The 21,687-nt window shown below is 38.2% G+C and overlaps 1 protein-coding gene and 1 long non-coding RNA gene across 5 annotated transcripts in view; one reads left to right on the forward strand and one right to left on the reverse strand.

The window, feature by feature from the left end:
• SUPT3H (SPT3 homolog, SAGA and STAGA complex component) overlaps positions 1–21,687 on the forward strand; it is a 530,133-nt gene that overhangs the window by 394,041 nt on the left and 114,405 nt on the right. The window lies entirely within an intron of this gene.
• Positions 5,157–17,363, reverse strand: LOC128315628 (uncharacterized). Its single transcript, XR_008298584.1, has 3 exons — positions 17,007–17,363; positions 15,303–15,441; positions 5,157–5,351 (listed from the first exon to the last, which is right to left on the reverse strand). It is a non-coding gene; the product is annotated as an uncharacterized LOC128315628 (long non-coding RNA).

A 21,687-nucleotide genomic window follows, 5' to 3' on the forward strand; every position in this document is an offset into this window, starting at 1 on the left:
TGGTCTTGAATCTTGAACCTTCTTGGTGGATCATTGGTTGTATGATGGAGCCCTGTATTTTCTGTTTCTCTTGCTATTTGATTTGAAATTTAGTTTTTTTCTGAGGTAAAGCACATTACTTCTTTAAGAAATCTTTATGACTAGCCTCAGACAGGGACATAGAATTAGCTTCAGAATTTGCTGAAGAGGGCACAAAATAATAGAACTAGGGTACATTTTATAACATGAAAAGATAGTATGTCAGGGTGAGACTCTGACAGAGATTCATCAGGAGAACACATTAGTATGCCCATTTATTCTTTTGAAGGGAATGTTGGATAACATAATTGAAAAATACAAAATCATTCTTCAGGGAATATTAATAGAAATTCCTCCAAAAAAACCTTTGGCGATTCCAGCTACATGGTGCATAATTAATGTAATTTAGTGTATGTTTTTTTCTGGCCTAGAAACTACAGAACAGGGAGTATTACATGACTTTAGGAGAACCCAAAGGTAGGTATAATGTGTTGCTCTGAAATTTATTTCCATTCATGACTTTATAGACTCTATCAAATTATTTTGTATCCACAGCTAGAGCTATCTTCTAGTTACATAATGGTAGATAATGTGTATATCCATTGCCATAAAAGCTTGTCTGAACTCCAGAAAGGAATCTTCCGGAGAAGAGATTTTTCAGTTAATGACATGAAAAGTTACAGATTTTATAAAAATAGAACATTCCCTCGCTTACCTAGGTTTATCATTCTATGGCTTAATATATCACATTTGACAGATTGTTCTTAAGGGATTCTTTTAGGTTTTTCTTACCCATCTGTGAACTATGGACTCTAACTGAGGGTAGAGTCAGACTTCTGCTTTGATTAGAGTGCTCCATATACTGGGTGTGAAACTAGAAATGGGTGGGTTTTGTTGGGTTTTTTTAATTGCTCTCTATTTTTATAGGGTGTTTAATCGCTTGGGTTATGCTTTACTATAGAAAAAAATTTAGAGCAAGATTAGCCAAATGACTACCATCTTTAGGATAGAAATTTTAGTACCGCTCCCATTTTGTCTTCCACCCTCAGACCTATTTTTTACTATTCCTCTCTGGGTGAAATTTAAAAGATTTCTTCTTGTTACCCTTTCCCTAGACTATTGGGAAGCTAAATACATGGTGACAGCATTGAAACAGTGCTCATAGTAACCATGCTTTTCCAAATCCAAATCAAGATTTAGCATTTGTTGCCCACAAGTATCTTTTCTTATGTGTATAGAATATTTTATTTATTTGGGGGGGGGAGATAAACTTTATTTTTTCAGATTTATTTAAATTCAAGTTAGTTAACATATAGTATAGTCTTGGTTTCAGGAGTAGAACCCAGTAATTCATCACTTACATACAACACCCAGTGCTCATCCCAACAAGTGCCCTCCTTAGTGCCCATCACCCATTTAGCCCATCTCCCCACTCACCTCCCCTCCAGCAGCCCTCAGTTTGTCTCTGTATTTAGGAGTCTCTTATGGTTTGCCTCCCTCTCTGGTTTTATCTTATTTTTCCTTCCCTTCCCCTGTGTTCATCTGTTGTGCTTCGAAAGTTCCATATATAATGGAAATCTATATTTGTTTTTTTCTCTAACTTATTTTGTTAGCATAATACGCTCTAGTTCCATCCAAGTCGTTGCACACAGCAAGATTTCATTGTTTTTGATCACCAAGTAATTTTCTATTGTATATAAATATTCCACATCAGTTCTGTGGACATTTGGGTTCTTTCCACAATTTGGCTATTATTGATAGCACTGCTATAAACACTAGGGTGCATGTGCCCCTTTGAATCAGCATTTTTGAATCCTTAGGATAAATAACTAGCAGTGCAATTGCTGGGTCATAGGGTAGTTTTGTCTTTAATTTTTTGAGGAACCTTCGTACTCACTGGACTCCAGAGTGGCTGCATCAGTTTGCATTCCCACCAACAGTGCTAAAGGGTTCCCCTTTCCTCCACATCCTCACCCACATCTGTTGTTGCCTGAGTTGTTAAGTTTAGCCATTCTGACAGGTGTGAGGTGGTATCTCATTGTGGTTTTGATTTGTATTTCCCTGATGATAAATGATGTTGAGCATCTTTTCATGTGTCTGTTAGCCATCTGGATGTCTTCTCTGGAAAAGTATCTATTCATGTCTTCTGGCCATTTCTTCACTGGACTCTTGTTTTTTGGGTATTGAGTTTGGTAAGTTCTTTATAGACTTTGGATGCTAACCCTTTATCCAATATGTCATTTGCAAATATTTTCTCCCATTCCGTCAGCTGCCTTTTAGTTTTGTTGGTTGTTTCCCTTGCTGTGCAGAAGCTTTTTATCTTCATGAAGTCCCAATAGTTCATTTTTGCTTTTGTTTCCCTTGCCTCCAAGACGTTTCTAGTAAGAAATTGCTGCGGCCAAGGTCAAAGAGGATGCTGCCTGTTTTCTCCTGTAGGATTTTGATGGTTATAGAATATTTGAAATCAGAACTTGGTAGTAAAATATAAGAACAATGATTACCATTCACTTCTACCTTCCCCACATCAAGCAAGTTTCAATTTTAGTAAAACAGAGAACCATTTTTGAGGATAAAGATACACACCAATGCTGCAAACTAAACATTTGTGTCTACCACTGGTAATGCATGTGTGTAGGTCTCGCTGCTGTGTTTAGTCTCGCATAAATGGATATTTGACTAACACATCTGATTATACTGTTCAATTAGGTTTTTATGGAATCAATCAATATTTTCTTTCCCAAATAATTTCAGTTTGTTCTTTTTAAAATGATATCCTTCTCTTTCAAAAGATCCATTGCAAGGGTTTGCTTAGAGATTAGTCCACCGACTTGTTTATAAAACACCTTGGCAGAGAAGAGTTTTCAAATATCACCGAATTTAAGAACACCACAGGATTTACCACTAATTTACATTTAATGTTTATAGTTCTCAAATTGTGGTTGTTGTAATAACCAAAATATTTTTGCCCTGAATATTTTGTGGATTATATTTCCCTATTCTTTCTCCTTCACCCACATTCCCCACAGTAGGTGGGCAGATTGTTGTTACATAGTCTGGCTTTTATTTATCTGTATTGGTTTAATCTCTACAAGTTAGTCATTCTAAATATGAAAATAAATGTACTCTGTGGCACGATTTTTGTCTTTTTAATCCTGTAGTTTGTTTAGTGGAATTAACAGCTCATTGCCTGTTTGGTATAGGTAATTTCCCGCTATTCCTGTGTTGCATCCGTGCTAGGGAGCTGCCTTTACTTCGGTTCTTAATGTTGCCACCACTTTATGACATCATGCCAATCAAGCTGTTTAATCAAGACTTTTTCCTAGATCATTGCATTCCTCATTGAGAAATAAGAATTCTAGATGAAGCTATAAATATTTAGTGATCAGTGCAATCCATTGTATTTGTATGTCTGTCGAGAACTATCCTTTCCATAAAGCAGTGGTCCAAAAGGCAATTCACATCTTGCCAGCCTTCTCCTTTCCATGACTCTCCATTTTCTGCAGAAGAGTCTCAACTTCTTAGCATGATAGTAATACATTGTTCTATAATCTGGCCTTAGATAGCCTTTTCATGTTCGTCTCTCACCATTCCTGATCCTCCTCTTTTTTCATATTCTTTCCCAAATCATGCATGTGCACACACAAAACATACACACACACACACACACGTGTGCACACATACACACACACACACAATGCTTAACGAACCCCTTTGGATTTGTAGTTCTCTAAATGGGTGTTTACTTTTCTTCCCTTTGCTGAGCCTTCTCGATCTGCACATCTATGTTCAGATATTTCAGTAGGTGATAGATTGTAACTCATTGTATTTACTTAATTTAACTTACTAAATAAAGTCCTTGAGAGCGTGGACTTACTTTAAACGTTATAAACTTCCAATAAATATTTTCCAAATAAGGTAACTAAAAATAGGCATAATTTTGTAGCTAATATATGTATTATTAATATATCCTTTGGATGATTTGAATATTTTTTTGTTTTATTTAAAGCATGCAGTTTTGGGGCAGCTGGGTGGCTCAGTTGGTTATGTGTCTGACTTCAGCTCAGTCATGATCTCGCAGTTTGTGGGTTCAAGCCCTGCATCGGGCTTTGTGCTGACAGGTCAGAGGCTGGAGCCTGCTTCGGATTCTGTCTGTCTGTCTCTCTCTCTCTCTCTCTCTCTCTCTCTCTCTCTCTCTCTCTGCTCCTCCCCCACTTGCTCACTCTCTCTCTCTCTCTTGCTCTCTCTCTCAAAAATAAATAAAACCTTAAAAAATTTTAAAGAATGTAGTTTCCAAGTATATAAAACCAGTCATTTTTGACTCACATAGGATTCAAACAGGATATCATAATTAGTTATGTACCTCTGTGAACTTTTCATATCAGGAGTTCTCCAACAAATCTCTTTCAGGTGCTTTCCAGTTATTAATGGCTTTCATTGGTCAGATAACTTTCTGTTCAAATTATAATAGTGGCTTTTCCAGTTTTAGCTATAGAAGTTCTTCTAACCATACTGCTTTGGCATTGATCTCTGCTGTGTCCCAAATTTGTCTACAAGCTGACACTGAGCATCAATTCCAGTTCAATCAGTTGATTTTGTTTCCAAAGGACCAACACCGTCCGTGACCATTGGTCCATTCCACCTAGTGGCCAAGTCAGAACATTTGACAATAAATGTTCCATACCTTTTCTCGTGTATTTCCTGCAGTTGTAAGATTTTATGATTTAGCATCTTGACATAATAACATACTTACTTCTCTGATCCATGAAATACCTCTTCTGGATAATTCTTTTAGTTATTGGCTGATTGGTACTTAGAGGGTAGTTTGAATTTTCAGGTGCCTTAAGTTACTGTTGAATTTTTTGTGGCATGAAAATTTTGCATCTCCACTCATATGTACTTCACACAACAGGAAAGTGTTGTTTCACTTAGTTCTTCTAACACTAAGGAACAGGTTACCAATAAATCACCATATTCACAAAAATTACTTTTGAGTTTAACCTGTCTCATGTATGGCATTTATAAACTACGGGGTTATTGAATTAATAATTTATTAATAACCATCACTACTGTGGCTCTTATACTCAGTTACAAAGGGTAATATTTAGCCATATACCCACAGTTAATGTGGCCATGTAATAAGCTGTTTTAAGCATGATTTTTAAAGTAACCAAGTAATAAGTATTAGCAATTTGGGGCATTTTAAAGTATTTATTAAATGTTACTTTTAAAAGTCCCTGAAGAAAGGGCATCGAGGTTTTGTAGTTGTTCGGCACCTCAGACAGAAGACAGTCATTGATAATGGGTTTCTTGACCTGTTCTCAAGTATGGAAAAGCTGTAAGTACAAAAGTGAACACTTTTGGGAAAACACACTATAGAAAAATCTAAAATCACTGGCGTAATTGTTCTTATTTTGAAAAAAGCACCTTATTATATAAAAGCTCTTAAATAACTTAAGAGCTTTTAAATAATTCAAAATTAGACTCTTTTTACCAAAATTCGGTACGTACACAACTATCTCCAAAAAATACTATTGTATTCCTTTGCTGTATCTGTGGAAGTTACCCGAGGGAGGGGGGAGACTGGAGCGGGTAAGGAAGATGGGGAGGGAGGAAGAGAGAAATAGATGAAGGAAAAGGGGAAAAAAAGAAGAAAAAATGCAATCTTTTTTCCTAGGTAGTAGCTCTGTGTGGAGTTCCTCTTACCCATCTGGGTTTAGTGGGGAGGATATTTGAGGCTCGGAAGGCTTGTTCCTTGTCTTCCTACAACGAGTTTTTAATCAATAGAAAAAAATAAGATAGCCTAATAAAGCAATTATTACTGTCTGTGAAAGCAGAAATGCCTCCAGTAAAATTTGGGGGAATGTTCTTCATTATCTTAAGCAGTTCTTACTGATAATCCATTATATGGTTTTGAAGTAGAAATTGTAGTACATTATTTGTATAATTAAATATTGCTTAAACCTTTCCTGTGAATCGTAAAAACTCGTGGTGAAGGTTTTTTAATATATTATAACCAAGGAGTGATGAGTTATCTTGGTTGCCTGGATATTATTTCTTTGGGATATCAGTCATCTCAAACTCATAAATTCTTCTAAAAAATTCTTCTCGTGGTATTCTTTTAAATCATTCCAGTTACTTGTGTGGGATTTGGATGCTTACAAATGACTGTAGGCCAGTTGATTATATTGGGGAGTTACTGAAAGAACTATGGATCCTCTGTGGCAAGAGACAGCTGTGAGAAAATTTATCATTTGTAATGCATTTTAATGTTGAATCTCATCTCCACCCTTCCCTTGCTTCCACCCCCACACCCCCCGCCCAAGGAAAAAACAAACCAAAGCTAGGGGAAAAAATCGTATTTCATTTCAGCTAGAAAAATGTATCTTGTTTAAGTTGTACCAAGAATTTTTCAGTGTTTACTTGGTTGTGGAGAAGTTCATTATCTTGTATATCAGCGGAAACATAAGATGATACAGCTTTCGGGAGAAAAGTGTGACTCTATCTGTCAAACACATGAAAAGAAAAAACAAACCTGTATGTCCTTTGATCCAGAAATTGCATTTCTAGGTACAATGCTGAAGAAATAATTGAACAAAAGCTTTATTTATAACTCAAATGTGTTCATTGCTATTTTTAACAGAAAAAATTTTGACCATGGAAATATTAAATTTGTAATGTTTCTTAGCATAGCTTTTGATATACTCCATAGGGTTTAAAAAATGTCTATTACGTCTATTATTTAAATACTATTTTGTAAATATATTAATATTAATATTAATTAATATATTATACCATGTATTGATATGTAACTATTAATATTCAATATACTTTTGAGTTGCTCTTTGGCCTAATTTATATAGGAGAATATTTAAAATAAATAGATATATGTTCCAAGTGGCTGAATATTTTGTTTGTGACCCTATTAGGTGTTTTAGTTACTTTATTGCATAGCAGTCAAATATATTTAGAGATATTATTTTAGCCTTGGGAATTTATTAGAATTTACTTGGTGTTTTAATATGTGGTGACCTTTTGTAACTGATCCATGGACAGCACAGGGAGACACTTATGTGTCTATTACATCGTCATTATTAATAGTATTCACTTCCTTTTTATCATTAGTCTACAAACTCTTTTTGATCACAGAACCTTCATCAGTAAAAATTTGAGACTTGGTTAGATATATTAGTAGATTGTTTCAACACTAGGATTTTATTCACACTTAGAGCTCGCACTTACACCTGCCCTCGCAAAAGCCCAATCCTGGTTAAATCCAATTCTTTGCTTATTTTATAGCTACATATTATGCCTGTTCCCCAGCAGCAGAACATGACTGAAGGAAAACACAATCAAGCTAACTATTATCGCTTCAAATTGCCAACTAAGAACCTCAAATTGGCCTTAGTGCTGCCTGGCAATTTTAGAGAATCCATAGTGCATCCATTCTGCCACTGACCTTAATAACTGTTTAAACTTCTGTTGCAGAAGACCTCTAGCAACCCTCTTGTCCTTGCTCAGCTGGTAAACCCACTTCCTGTCTCCCTGCAAAAAGGGGAGCAGTGAGAGGAGTGCTTCCCCAAGTCCTACCACAACCCGATACGCTTCATTCATTTCTATCCAACAGCAAAGCGCTGTGATTTTCCCTGCCTCAACACAGACAGAAACCCTTCCAGCTACTTTTTTGTCCTCCTTTACTGTAGGACTTCTCAAAAGAGATTGCATTTGGTCTCCTCCCTTTCTCTCTAGAACCCACTTGAATCACATTTTCATCCCCACCATCCTATGTAAATGGCTCTTGTTAAGGTCACAATAGCCTCCACTGTTGCCAGATACATTGATCAGTCGTCCATCTTTCTCCAGATGTTCGCTCTCAGTGGCTCTCAACCGGGCAAACGCATTGCCTCTCGCAGACTTTGCCGCGTACTGTTCCCTAGCCCTCTCCTCTCCCTCAGAACTCAGCTCACATCTCACGTCACCACAGAGACCCACCCCAACCTTGCAACAGAGAGTTGCTGCAGACTGAATTGTGTCCCCTCATAAAAACGTATGTGGAAACCCTCTAATGTGACACTATTTGGAAATGGGGCCTTTGGGAGATAATCAGGTGTGGTGAGGTCATAGGCAAGGCCTTCATAATAGGACTAGTGCACTTGTAAGAAAAGGAACAGATGCCAGAAAACTGTCTGCCACATGAGGACACTGTGAGAAGGCAGCTGTCTGCAGGCCAGGAAGAGAGTCCACACCAGAACCTGACCGTGCTAACAGCTTGATCTAGGACTTACAGCCTCCAGAACTATGAGAAGTAAATTTCTGTTGTTTAATTTCTGCCACCAAATGTGTGGCATTTTGTTATGGCAGGCTGAGCAGACGAAGACAAGAAGAATCCCTCTCCCATCCCATCCTTCTCTGTCCACTTCCCCTACTATATTTTGTTCATAGCAGTTATCAGTCTCTTTTATATGTTTATTATTTGTCTTCCCCACCCCCCGCCAACTGGAATGTAAGCTCCAGGAGGTCAAAGAACATTGTCTTTTTTTTTTTTTTTCACTGCAGTGCCCACAATAGTGTAGAGCCATAGCAGGTGCTCTATAAATATAGCGATATTAACAAAAAAGTTAATAATAATGAAAATATTTCCAAACCTCTGTAAATCATAGATGTTTCATCATTTGGAAAACCTTTCTATTTTTACTGCTTTTGCCTTTAGAGGGATACATAAGTTGTGGTTTTTCACTTTAAATATCTGCTAGCATCCAGTGGCCACGAGAAAAGTTCAGCAGATTTATAACTCTTAGACTCTAAAGGGACAAAAGCATTAATTTGTCTTCAAGTTCTATAACTTTCAACTTCCTCTGCTCAGAGGTAGCCTGCGAGACTTTGGGTGATGCAAAAGATCTCTATGTTAATTCTGCATCTCAATTCAAAATGTTGCATAGAATCTGCTGTCGGTGGTCTTTTTTTTTTTTTTTTTTTAACTGGCACAGTGAAGATGTCCTCCTGTACCAAGTGAGGTGACACCAACCACACTATCCTTGCCCTGAACAGACCCTGCTCACGACTGCACTACAATCAGCCCTCCGTGTGCGAGCACTGCCCTCCTTCAGGATGTTTTATTCACCACGTGTAACTCTGGGGCATATGGGTCGATTTAGGGTAGGAGTGTCAGTCCATGTAAAACGTGTTCTGTTTTCTTTAATTAAAAATAAGTCTAAATAGGTGTTCCAGGATTTCTTTCACATCCCAAATGGCCATTTGGGCCACCCCCCCCCACCCCCCACCCCCCACCGCCCCCCCCCCCCGCCGTTTGTTTTCTCTCTTTAATCAATTAGAAACCCAGAGGCATATTAAAAGTAAGCTGCTCTGGGGCACCTGGGTGGCTCAGTCGGTTAAGCGTCCGACTTCAGCTCAGGTCATGATCTCACGGTCCGTGAGTTTCAAGCCCCGCGTCGGGCTCTGGGCTGATGGCTCAGAGCCTGGAGCCTGCTTCCGATTCTGTGTCTCCCTCTCTCTCTGCCCCTCCCCCATTCATGCTCTGTCTCTGTCTCAAAAATAAATAAACATTAAAAATTTTTTTTTTAAAGTAAGCTGTTCACTGCTGGGATGTTTCTGTTAATACCTCCTTCAGTTTCTAGCCATTTTTGCTGTATGTAAACCAGTTCTCCCAAATTAGGAGGCAGAAATTTAAGCCTTTTTCTTCATTGTTGCTGGACCCTTCATCAGGAGAAACTGGCTCTCCTGTTTTGATTCATACCTATGCTTGTTCTAACTTTGTTTATCTTTCCTTTCCAGTCTTCTTGATCCGTTTGGTTTGGATGCAACTGTTATTAACAGTATATATAATGGGATTTTGAGTTTTGCCCCAAATCTTAAGATTTTTTTCTTTAATTTGTTTCAATTAATGAGATGACCCTATTTGCATTTATTGACATAGCCCATATGATTTTATCTTATTTTATGATTCTGTCTTTTATGCTTCCCTGCCCATTTTCTTTGTCTTTAATTTGTAATTTCAGAGCCTACCATCATTTAAAGCCTTCAGTGGCTATTTTTAAATTCTAAGGAAACTTAAACCTATGTGTCTCAATTTATCAACCTTCCAAATAAATTAGTATTTTTTCATTTGATAAATACGCTTTGATTACCCACTAGGTGCTTGCTACTGTACTTTATCTGGGGGTCTGGTATGAGATTCATAATATAGTTATTTCCTTGACAGAATGTTTGATACACCAGAGAAATAGACATAATAGTAATGATAGCAGAGTCCTGTATAGGACTTACTACATGTCAGACACTGTTCTAAACCCTAATGTATATATGATCTCATGTCACAGTCTACCCATGGAGTACTTTCTATTATCCACCCCCCGCCCCCGGCCTTTGCAGACAGAGGACCTCGAAGCATGGAGATTATGCCTAGCCTAGGATCACAGTTTAAAAAATGTAAGTGCTAGGAAGGAAAATGGGTGTGTGGACTATCTGGAAAAGCAAAGTAGGAGAGAAGTAGTGATGTTTATCTGGAAAAAAAAAAAAACCCTTGAGTTTGATTATATATAGTTCCTAGCGTCCCTGATGTCAAGGCTGATGAAGATACTTTGCTTTATTTTTGCTTCTCGGGTAATTTTTGAGCAGAATCACACATTAGAAAAGATACTGGATTTCTCACACTTGTTTCTCAAATGTGAATCATTGTTATCTTAAATCCACAATTTTCAAAACCATAGTCGATAAAACTGTGTCTTCTTTCAAAACTTTTAAAAACACATGAAGGGCCAAGGACACTCAGTTATTACATATTGATGTGAATCAGATTTCTTACATCTTAATCATTAGCTGAAAGGGACTTTCTGTAAACAATTTTGGTTTCCAAGGAGTAAAGTAGTTTTGAACCTTAGAGAAATTTGAAGAGTAGAGAACATTAAGTGATATGCTCTATTATTGTATGCTTGTGGGAAAGAAAATGCAAGAGAGAGATTCTAGGAAGCTGAGATTTCAGAAATAATGTGAGAACCTATCAAACACCAACTTTGGGTTTTCAGAATTTTGGTGCATATGGGAAGGGGCAAAATTCTTTTATTTAATTTGCCCCTTTGGAGCCTTCCGTAAACTGAGTATAATCCAGGTGCATATGGGTTAAAGAGCTTTTTTAGATTACATGAGACATTAGCCACCATGTAAGATAGTATTTCTATGAGAAGATGTATTTTTAATTTAAAACAAACTTTTAAGATCTATTTATGAGTTGGGAGTTTTCTATAATTTAGTTTTAAACGTGAATCTTTACATGTTCACAAATTTTCAATGACCCAGAACTGCTTGTCATCTGTAGAAATTCTTTTATCAATTTATTTTCTCTGGAAATGGAAAACTACTGATTTTAGGATCCAAGACTGAGTAAAAATTCGGTACCTCTGCCTGCTTTTTTATAAGGTTATTTAGGAAGGTATTTTCTCTTGATTAAAGGACTTGATGATTGTATTTAGGCCTGCATATAATTTATGTGCAAACTACCGGCAATGTCCTAATGGTCAATTAATGATATAGATAATTTATTTGAATAAGAGAAGTGTTGGCTGCCTGTAGGAAAGAGGTCTTTGTTTTCAGGATAATGAAGCAAAGTTGTCATGGGAGTTACACTTCCACAGGAGTCACCACTATTCTTTCTGTGATTGTACACACTCTGTATAAAGATGATGGATTCATATAAAGACTAGGGATGACAAGCTAAATTTATAGAACATTGATTCAAATTTGTTTGCTATGTTGTTTAGAGAACTAGTTAACCCTACAAATAGACACATTTCTCATGTTGTAAGGATGTGCATCTTCTAAGCAACCTAAGGATAGAAATACAGCTGGGCCTCAGGAACTACGGCTCAGACACCAATAAAATCAGTTTTTTCTTTCTCTTTCTGATCTCTGCTTCCCTTAATACGTGGGCTTAATTTTTCTCTCCCTGTTGAACTGTCTTTTTATTGGTAGCTAACATGCTGCCAGAGCAGGTGCTGGCAAGTGAGTTTCTTCACCTAAAAAGAAAGAGACCCAGTTCTCTGGATTACCAGTTTCAAATCTCTGGAAGTGGGCCCTGATCGACCCAGCTTGTGCTGGGTGTCCAGGCGTAGACCTGGCAGAGTGGCTGGAGGGCAGGAACGCACTGCATCACTCTAAAGAGGAGGCTGGCAGGGTAGCCTGGCAGCGATGGGGCAGCGATGGGGCAGCGAGAGCAGGTAGACAGTGCCTGAACCGCTTACTGCCCCGGCCCATTCATCCATTCATTCGCGCATCGTTCCTAGCATGCCCACAAATATGCTGGAGTTGATCTTGAGACCTTGGGTATTTTCCTTCAAAAATTATTTTCATAATCTAAATCTAGTTTCTTTTTAAAAGCTGCAGGGGCTGTTACACAGTTATCTGAGACTTAAAGGAAAATGGCTCATGAGAGAGTGAATCCAGAAATCCCACTAACATTCACAGAATGACAAAGAGAGAAAGTAAAATGTGCTTCAGTCAAGCTTTTCCTCTCAAAAAATATCCTTGCTAAAACTGTAAAACATTTCAACAAAAACATGTCTTCAAATATGTTATTTCAAAAACTGCATTACTTAAGCAAATATTTAAATACTATATTAGTTTCTCTGCAGACTTGACTTGAATTTAATTCTACCAGTCTGCCAAATATGTTGAAACTCCAAATCCATTTTCATTTGCCAGGTTAAATGTTTATTTTGTTTTCCCACCTAATATGCTCTTTAAAGTGTCACAAGCATACCGAATCTGATTTCTTTTTAATAGGGACTTAGTAGGGGTTTTTTTTAATCTTTTCAGTTAATGGCACAGGATGTGCCTCTCTTAAGGAATATGCAAAGGTATGCTTACCTTCCTACCTACTGAAGGTAACCCCTGCCTTTGTTGTTGGAAAATAGAAATTAACTCACTTAAAGGAAGTTAAAAATATGTCTCCTAAATTTACCTACGTTTTGGGAGCCTCACTGTCATTTCCTCATAATCAGAATACCGAAGACTTTTCTTGCACTGGAGAATGTCTAGTTTTACTAGTGACCCTGTGTAGACTAGTACAGTGGAAAGGTATCGGGCTATGGTGACTTACAAGTAACTAACATTATTTGATGATAAGATTTCCCTTTTCTTCTGCTCATCGATGTTTATCTGACCCAGACAATCATTTGAACATTTTGCTCTTATTTTTGAAGAACATTTACATGCCTTTGAATATTAGTCTCTTAGATATTCCTTTATAGAAAAAAAAAAAACAAAAACTGTTTGCTAATAGCTTTCAGCATATTTCTTACTTATTTTTAAAAGACAGATATTCAGCTTCCATATGAACTGCACAGCTGTTTGTACTTTTTGCAGAGTTCATTCGTATATCTTGTTAGGTTTCTTGTATTAGACCTAATTCACTACAGAAAGGAGCATGTTGAGGGGGAGGTGTTTGAAGACCTAGTGATAGTAATCTTCCTACCCTTGAACTTCCCAGGAAAAAAAAAAGTACCTGGAATTGTTTTTTCTTTCTGCATCTATTATGAAAGTGCAGATTCTTACTTATCTCTTCTGTTCAGTTTCACATCGCCTCCTCATTTTCTAAATCCAGTGCCCTTCTGTGTGAGAAATGGGAGTCATGGGTAAAGTCGATGCAGCGGGTTAAATGGCTGCATCACTGCTGAGGGTGAAATGGTTCACACACATTTTTACGGTTTTGAAATATCTGGCTGTTTTCCAGAAGTTAGGAACCCACTGGCTTCTCCCAATGGCATTTCTCCTAGATCAGAATCATTGCAAATAGACTGAGACTGATTTCCATCGTGGACTTGAGCAGGTTGTCCGGTCTCCCCAATCATTAGGACCCATGGCTCTGACATATTGCTACACATTTCAAGCCCTCCCTGTGATACAGGATACACACAGAACCTCAGAACACCAGAGCTATATTCAAGAAGGGAGAACTCAGCCGCAGTCAGAGGAAGCAACCCAACCCAGAGATTCCCTTCCTGTGCTAGAGGCAAAACCAAGACCTAAAGTGCAGGTCTCCTGAGCCCAGGTCGGCACGCTCTTCACGAGGCACTCTAGTCTTCCTCTGATGATACAGAATGGCCCTCATGATCACGTAAGAACATTTCAGAGCTGTACGTTTAGGATGGAAACTCAGTTGTTCCTGTTCAGCACTGTTGATTTTGAATATAGAGAGATTGAGTTGAAATTGCATTAGCCCTATAACGTACCCTGTCCGTGTGTCAGATAGATCTTGAATGCCATCTTCCTTGCTTTTTGTTTGTATCTTTCTCACCAAGATCAAATGGTGTATAAATGTAGAACCTCTTGAGACGCTTGCAGTATTTGCATTTTTTTGCAATTTTAAGTTTTTCATCAAAAAGTGAAGAGGCGTTTTTCAGATATGACGGCCTGCCCCTTCATGAAAATTCACTCTGCCCTGACTTATGTCCAGTGCTGAAGATACCCTCTGTCACTTTCAAGTTCATCGTACTTGGGATCACTTCAGCCCTCCCCACCCCAGTCAACTTTAATCATCTTCTCTTTCTTCGATGAAGTTTGAGATTGGTGGCTTTTCATTGGCCGTATCTAGGATTCCAGTAAAAGGTTAGTAGACAACAGATCAAAAGTAGTTCCCAGCCTGCCAGCCAGCTTTCATGCGAAGTGCATAGATTAACATTGGCAAGGCAGTTAAGCACCCACCGGAGTGAGTCATTTGCCAAGTCCGTCTTTATGGCACTCACCTTCACTGATGGTTGTGCTGACCCTAACATATGAAGGGATTAAATGCAACTAAACCAGTTTCTTCCTAGAGCACCTCAGTCATTTTGGAGTTGGCTTAATATTCTTGGCTATTGGTTTGACTTACCTCCTGGAAGCGCTCCATGAAGTTAAAAAATGTGTAAAATGCATTTTTTAAAAAATGTTGGCGAGTGATGTGATGGGAGAGAATCCTTACTCTTAAGCCTCAGCTCTTACGAGCAGTAAAAATCAGGCCTGGAAATCAATATGATGGATCACATAAATGTAATATCATATACCAACATGATAGAGACAGCTCCTTACCACCCAATATCCTTTCTCTTCTTCCTTTGTAATAAAACTGATTTGTAGCTGGTCGTGTTGCCACACAGCCACAACAGCACATTCCTCTTCTTAACTTGCAGCTGGATTTGATCGTATGACTGAGATACGGCCAGTAAAATGTAAACGGAAGTATTGTAACTACCGTGTTAGTTTTCTGAAAACAGAAGTGCATTCACTTTTTTTCTTACCTTCCTACATTTGACCACTTTATGCAGAGGTAATATCTGGAGCTTTAGAAGCCATTCTGACTCATGAAGACAAAGCCACAGTCTGCACATTGTTAGATGTCAACGATATCTCAATGAAAGGAATAGATAACTTTTAAAACTGGAAAGAAAAGAAAAAACACAGCTTAGAAAAATGTCTGAGCAGAAGCTCGAGGAGACTGAGGCCCTGGTGACTTCAACCAGTAATTATATCAAGCCTGAACTACTCCTCTCCAGAATTCATTTACGTGAAGAAAAATACACTTTTATCTTGCTTATAGTAACTATAATTTGGGATCAAATTGCATTCAGCTAAAAATATTTAAACTAGTAAAACTTGTGACTGAGACCCCAGGTTGATAAAATTGAGAATAAACTTCTAGAAAGTAATTAGTGTCTTAGGATAGGCCTGGTCTGCTATAAAAATTGTTTTCCTTAGAAGTTGGAAATGGACAGCATTTGACATTTCTAGTCCATGTGGCAGTGACTGGACACTGTTTTGCCTGATGCTAGTAGAAATTCAGGTTCTCTCATATAGTGTCTGGGCTGTGCCAGTGAAGTGAACTCGTAAGTTGTGAAGCAGAATTTCTTTTTTTTTAATTTATTTTTATTTTTGTTAACGTGTATTTATTTTTGAGAGACAGCATGAGCGGGAGAGGGGCAGAGAAAGAGGGAGATACAGAATCTAAAGCAGGCTCCAGGCTCTGAGCTGTCAGCACAGAGCCCGACGCGGGGCTCGAACTCACGAGCTTCGAGATCATGACCTGGGCCGAAGTCGGACACTCAACCGACTGAGCCACCCAGGCGCCCCATAAAATTTCTTTGTGCCTCATCATGAGAGCAGATAATTCTTAGCTGTCATGTAAACTCATCCCTTTTGCTCTGTCAAGGAAGCTGTTAAAAAGGTGGCTTGTCTAAGCCCTCTAACACAGGCCCTCCGGTTGGGCTCTCACGGACCGTTCCAGAGCTCCACTATGGACAAAGCTAAGGCCTTTTACATAGGACGTTAATTTTTTCCTTCTTGTCAGTTATTTCTTGGGCAATTGACAAAATAAGTCTCTTATTTTATATTGAAGAAATACTGTGTCATGTGGCTATGATTGTCAAAGAACTATGATATTTACAGGATGAGTGTTAATGTCTTAATGTGCTTCAGTCTCAGTCTCCTATTATTTAAAGAGTTTCGTTTATCTAAACTTCCCAACATCAAAAGATTGAAGAAATCACTCAGCATGTATTAGTAGATTTCCTGTCTCTTAAAATAGAAAAAAAGATTTGATTTTAGCTTTTTGCTGTTGTTGTTGTTAATCAAAATATCCATCGTGGCACTTAAGAAATTAAAATGCTGTGCTATAGAAAATAAGTACCATCTGGGCTGTGTTTTTCTCTGCCCTCTAAAGAATACTACGCAAAGGAGGGCATGTAAAGTAGCCAGGCGTGCTTCATTTAACTATACTTATGGGATACCTGACGTGGTGCAGTAGGAGTATCACTTAAAAGTTGTATATAAATCAAATTATAGTTTATTTCATCATATCGTAAATGTACCAGCAAAGCACCAGTATTAAAGAATTCTAAGAGGATGGATTTCGAGCTATGAAGAATTTTAATTTGTTATTTTAACAAGATCATATTTTCATCATTCATTTCAGTGTTCCCTATGTGATGTTTTTTTAATTCACCTACCTGTGGGCAGTCTGGTTATGAAACCTGTTTTTCCATGACCGTCAGGCTACTAGACTGCTCTGACCGGCTAATTAAACTCTGTTCTCCCCTCACCCTGCTCCACCCACGTGGAGCCTCCTTCTTTCTTAGTCTTTGAAAGATGATGATCTTCCCAGACAGATGAGATCATGCTTATGTCACAATAATGTTCTCCCTCTTAAAAGCTACAACCTAACAACAGATGTGCATGTGTGCGCACACACACATATACACACACGCACACTACATTATACATATCCTCAAGCGTTAAGCCCAACTGTTTGTTCCCCTGGCGTCATTATCCTAATCAAGGGTGTCAGTCATCACAAAAGATGATAAAGTCTTTATTATAGGCTGACAAAAGTATTTTTTATCTTTTACTAAACTGTGGTATACCTGTCTTCTTTCCAATGTTCTCTTTAGACTGCATGGTATTATAAACAGAGCATTGGCTTTGGGCTCAGACAGATCTAATTACAGTTCCATCCCTTACCTTGTGCGGGTATCCTTGTTACCCTGGACAGATTACTAAATGTTTCCAAGTCCCAGATTGTTCAGCGGGACCTGCATCACAGAACTGTTGGAAAGGATTTGTGGTAGCGAATGTAATGGACCTAGCTCAGTGCCCAGCACTCACGAGTTGCAGCTATCTTGAACAAAATCTTCTCTATAAAAATGTACAATACAGCTAAATTCGTATAGATAGACATACAAATGGAATAGAGTTTAGGTACAACCTTACTTTCATAATGACTGCAGTCAGACCAGTGAAGGAATTTACAGCATATATGAACGATCAAGTTATCGGGCTATCTATCTAACACTAACTGCTCTCCTCCAGGAAAGTGACTCTGAAAATGGAGCATGTTTCTTAAGAAGTCACTGTGCAAAGTGATTCTGGAATACTTGTCCACTTATTAATTTGTTCATGTTGGGGTGCATTTCTAGATCTTGTCAAACTGCACATAGTTCAAGTTTTAGGGCTGTCAGTTCTGTAAAAACGAAACCCGTTTCTTACTAGAGCCACTACAGAACATTTCAGGTAGAATATTCTAGATTATTGCATATTTTATAGGCATCTAGAATTGTAACATGTAGTAGTAATGTACAGTTGTACCCTTTGGGTAATTCTACTTGGGTAAAACTTGGGTAATCCTGTCTACAGTCAGAAAGAAAATGTCATAGGTAAGTAAGGAGTTTTGTTTTAGGAGTCAGTGGTACAGTGAAAAGAACACTGGTTTGGAGGAGAGATCTTAAATCGTTCTAGCAATATGTCCTGCCTTGATGAAAAGCCACAAAAACTCTCATCCAAGCACTAAACATATGACCGACCCTGCATGGCTTCTCAGATCAGAAAGGATCAGGAGAGGTTGGGGGTGGTGAGGCTGGGTGAAGAGTACACAGAATTCTCTGCACTAATTTTGCAAATTTTATGTAAATTAAACTGATTTCAAAGTAAGCTTTCTTAAAAAGCCACAGAGTCAGCAAGCTTTAGCTTCTTTGTCTACAAAAGGAAGATGTTGATAATAGCTGATCTTCCTACCCCTTAGGGTTGCAGAGAGGGCCAACAAATAAGGCAATGTACATAAGACTCAAAAGTGCTGCTGTTCCGTCTGTGCTGTGATTCTTCCTCCCTTGACTTCACCCACTTTACCACCTCTGATCTTCCCTTCTGTTGTCCTTTGCCTCTTTAAAGTTTTTCTGGTTACTTTAAGGTGAAACACTGCCTCACATCACGAAGTTACTAAAAGCAATCCTCCTTTCTGCGTCTTTCTACATAATCCATTCCGCACCCTCTGTGGCATGCCTTCTGTAAGCCTTCTTACTTCAGAGCTGGGCCTAATGGCCACGGACATTTAATCAAATAACAGTTAGAACACATTTACTTATGAGTAAAGGCTGATTAAAATTTGGGCACTGACATCTGAGGATGGGAATTTCATCATCAAATATCTTAACAGAAACCATTTTGTTAAATAACCATAATTATAGGTTTTACATCTATGATTCCAAGGGATTTCTCTGTTCTGCATTCTTTGAAGCCCAAGAGGCTGTCATAGTGTTCAGGCTGCTTGAAATACTGAATCCGAGTACAAACAGGGCTGCTTTAGGAGAGACGTCCCTCCCTCTAGTACTTTTTTCAAAGATTTTGAAAGCACAGTTACTTCCGAGATGATTTCTGGTTTTGTTTCTTTTGTAAATTCATTGGGTAGACTTTTTAAAAGCTAAAAATGGAAAATAGACCTTAATTTTCTGAACGTGTAGACATTCCTGCTTTTTCCTGTTAACCATTTAGAAATTTTCACTTATTACATTGGAAACAAAAGCAATTTCAATAGCTATGATTACTGAATGGCATTGTAGCCATATTTGGTCAAGTCCATTGCTGGCTTTTTTTTTTTTTTTCAGTGATTAAAACTTGGCATACTCAGGAAATCATTTTCTTTCTTTGTTTTGTGTTAACTCGTGCTTTCAGCTAGATCAGTCTCTGTGGCAGACTTCTATTGATGAACTTGTTCATTTCTGACTCATGAAAACAACTCGGCCAGTTATGAGAAAAGAAACTTCATCTGTAAAATGATTAAGGGCATTCTCTGTAAGGAATAAACAATTTAATTTGGTTTTCTTTGTTTCTAATCTTAACTCAGATGGTACCCAGTTGTAAAAGCCTATTTTTCCTCTATAATATAGTCCCTTGAGAATTTTACATCGATGGGTGACTTCATTTCTTCACTGGTGCATAATGTAAGAGATCCCATTATTCATCTTTTCATCATTTCATCTTTCTCCTTTATGAATTTTTAAAACATGGCGTGATTCAGATTTACTGTTAAAACATGTTTTTTTGCTGTCCCCCTTGATTTCAGAGTTTGTTTACAGCAGTATTTTTCTTCAATGGAAGATTCCTAAATGAATAATTTGACCATCTTGCTAAGCTACCTCCTTAGTTAGAATGATTAAGGTTTACTATGTGAATTGCCAATTTTTAAAGTATCTTCTGAACTGAGAGCTGAGGAGTATCAACATGAATTATAGATAATGAAGAGTTTATTTTTTTGTATCTAGTTTTTTTTATATTTTATTTATTTTTTATTAAATACAATTTATTGACAAATTGGTTTCCATACAACACCCAGTGCTCATCCCAACAGGTGCCCTCCTCAATGCCCGTCACCCACTTTCCCCTCTCCTCCCACCCCCCCATCAACCCCCAGTTTGTTCTCAGTATTTAAGTCTCTTATGGTTTGCCTCCCTCCCTCTCTGTAACTTTTTTTTTCCCCCTTCCCTTCCTCCATGGTCTTCTGTTAAGTTTCTCAGGATCCACATATGAGTGAAAACATATGGTATCTGTCTTTTCTGCCTGACTTATTTCACTTAGCATAATACCCTCCAGTTCCATCCACGTTGCTACAAATGGCATGATTTCATTCTTTCACATTGCCAAGTAGTATTCCATGCGTATATACAAACCCACATCTTCTTTATCCATACGTCAGTTGATGGACATTTAGGCTCTTTCCATAATTTGGCTCCTGTGGAAAGTGCTGCTATAAACATTGGGGTACATGTGCCCCTATGCATCAGCACTCCTGTATCCCTTGGGTAAATTCCTAGCAGTGCTGTTTCTGGGTCATAGGGTAGTTCTGTTTTTAATTTTTTGAGGAACCTCCACACTGTTTTCCAGAGTGACTGCACCAGTTTGCATTCCCACCAACAGTGCGAGAGGACTTTAAATTGGTTGTTCTGATCCATCACTGAGGCAGGTAGTTCTGCTGCTCCTAAGTGTTTCTGGCAGCAATAGTGTGGCTTGGGATAGGGAGGAGGGTTCTTTTGGGAGGTGAGGGCGGGGCCTATCGCACTGGGTCAGGAGGGCTACAAGTAGCAGCGTGTGTTGTGATCTGTATTTTAGGAGCACTCTTTCTTTCATATATGCCTCTCAGATAAACCTGTCAATTTTGCAACAGTCCATGATATGAAAACCAAAGAGGGATTTGATACAAATGACACAATTCCATTTTTAAAAGATCACTCTGACAGATGCGTGGGGATTAGTTGTTCATTCAGTATCATGGTCCTCCTAGGAATCTCGTGTCTGAAATGGCCTCAGTTCTAAAACCAGATATAGAAGCACAGTGCTTGTTCCTTGAAAGGCAGATACAATAGGAGAGCACAGATTTCTGCAGTTTTTATTTCATTGGGGAATATCTTTCAGAAGGCAAGGAAAATTGGAAGACTGTACATCCGCTTCCCTCACCTCTATCAAAGTATCTCTGCTTTCAGCAGTTTCATTTGTGAGGATTCATAGGAAAAAGAGCGTAGACTTTGGAGTAAGACAGACCTGGTTTGAGATTGTAGCAACCTTATTTGATGTGCAGTCTTAGACAAGTTACCTAACATCTGAGCCATAGCTTCTTCATTTTAAAAATAATCATATCTGCCCATTGAGATTATTGGAAGAATTAAAAGAGATAATGTTAATGACCAAGCACAGCACATGACACATAGCAGGGAGGCAACCAATGGTAGGTCTTCTTCCTCTTAGACTAGTGGTTCTCAGTTGGGTGTGATGTTGCCCTGTAGGGGACATTTGGCAATATTTGGAGACATCTTGGTTTTCATAACCCAGGAAGTATCAGGCAGAAGCTGTTGGCATCTAGTGGGT

The sequence above is a fragment of the Acinonyx jubatus genome, chromosome B2, assembly GCF_027475565.1.
Source record: "Acinonyx jubatus isolate Ajub_Pintada_27869175 chromosome B2, VMU_Ajub_asm_v1.0, whole genome shotgun sequence".
Taxonomy (NCBI): Eukaryota; Metazoa; Chordata; class Mammalia; order Carnivora; family Felidae; genus Acinonyx; species Acinonyx jubatus.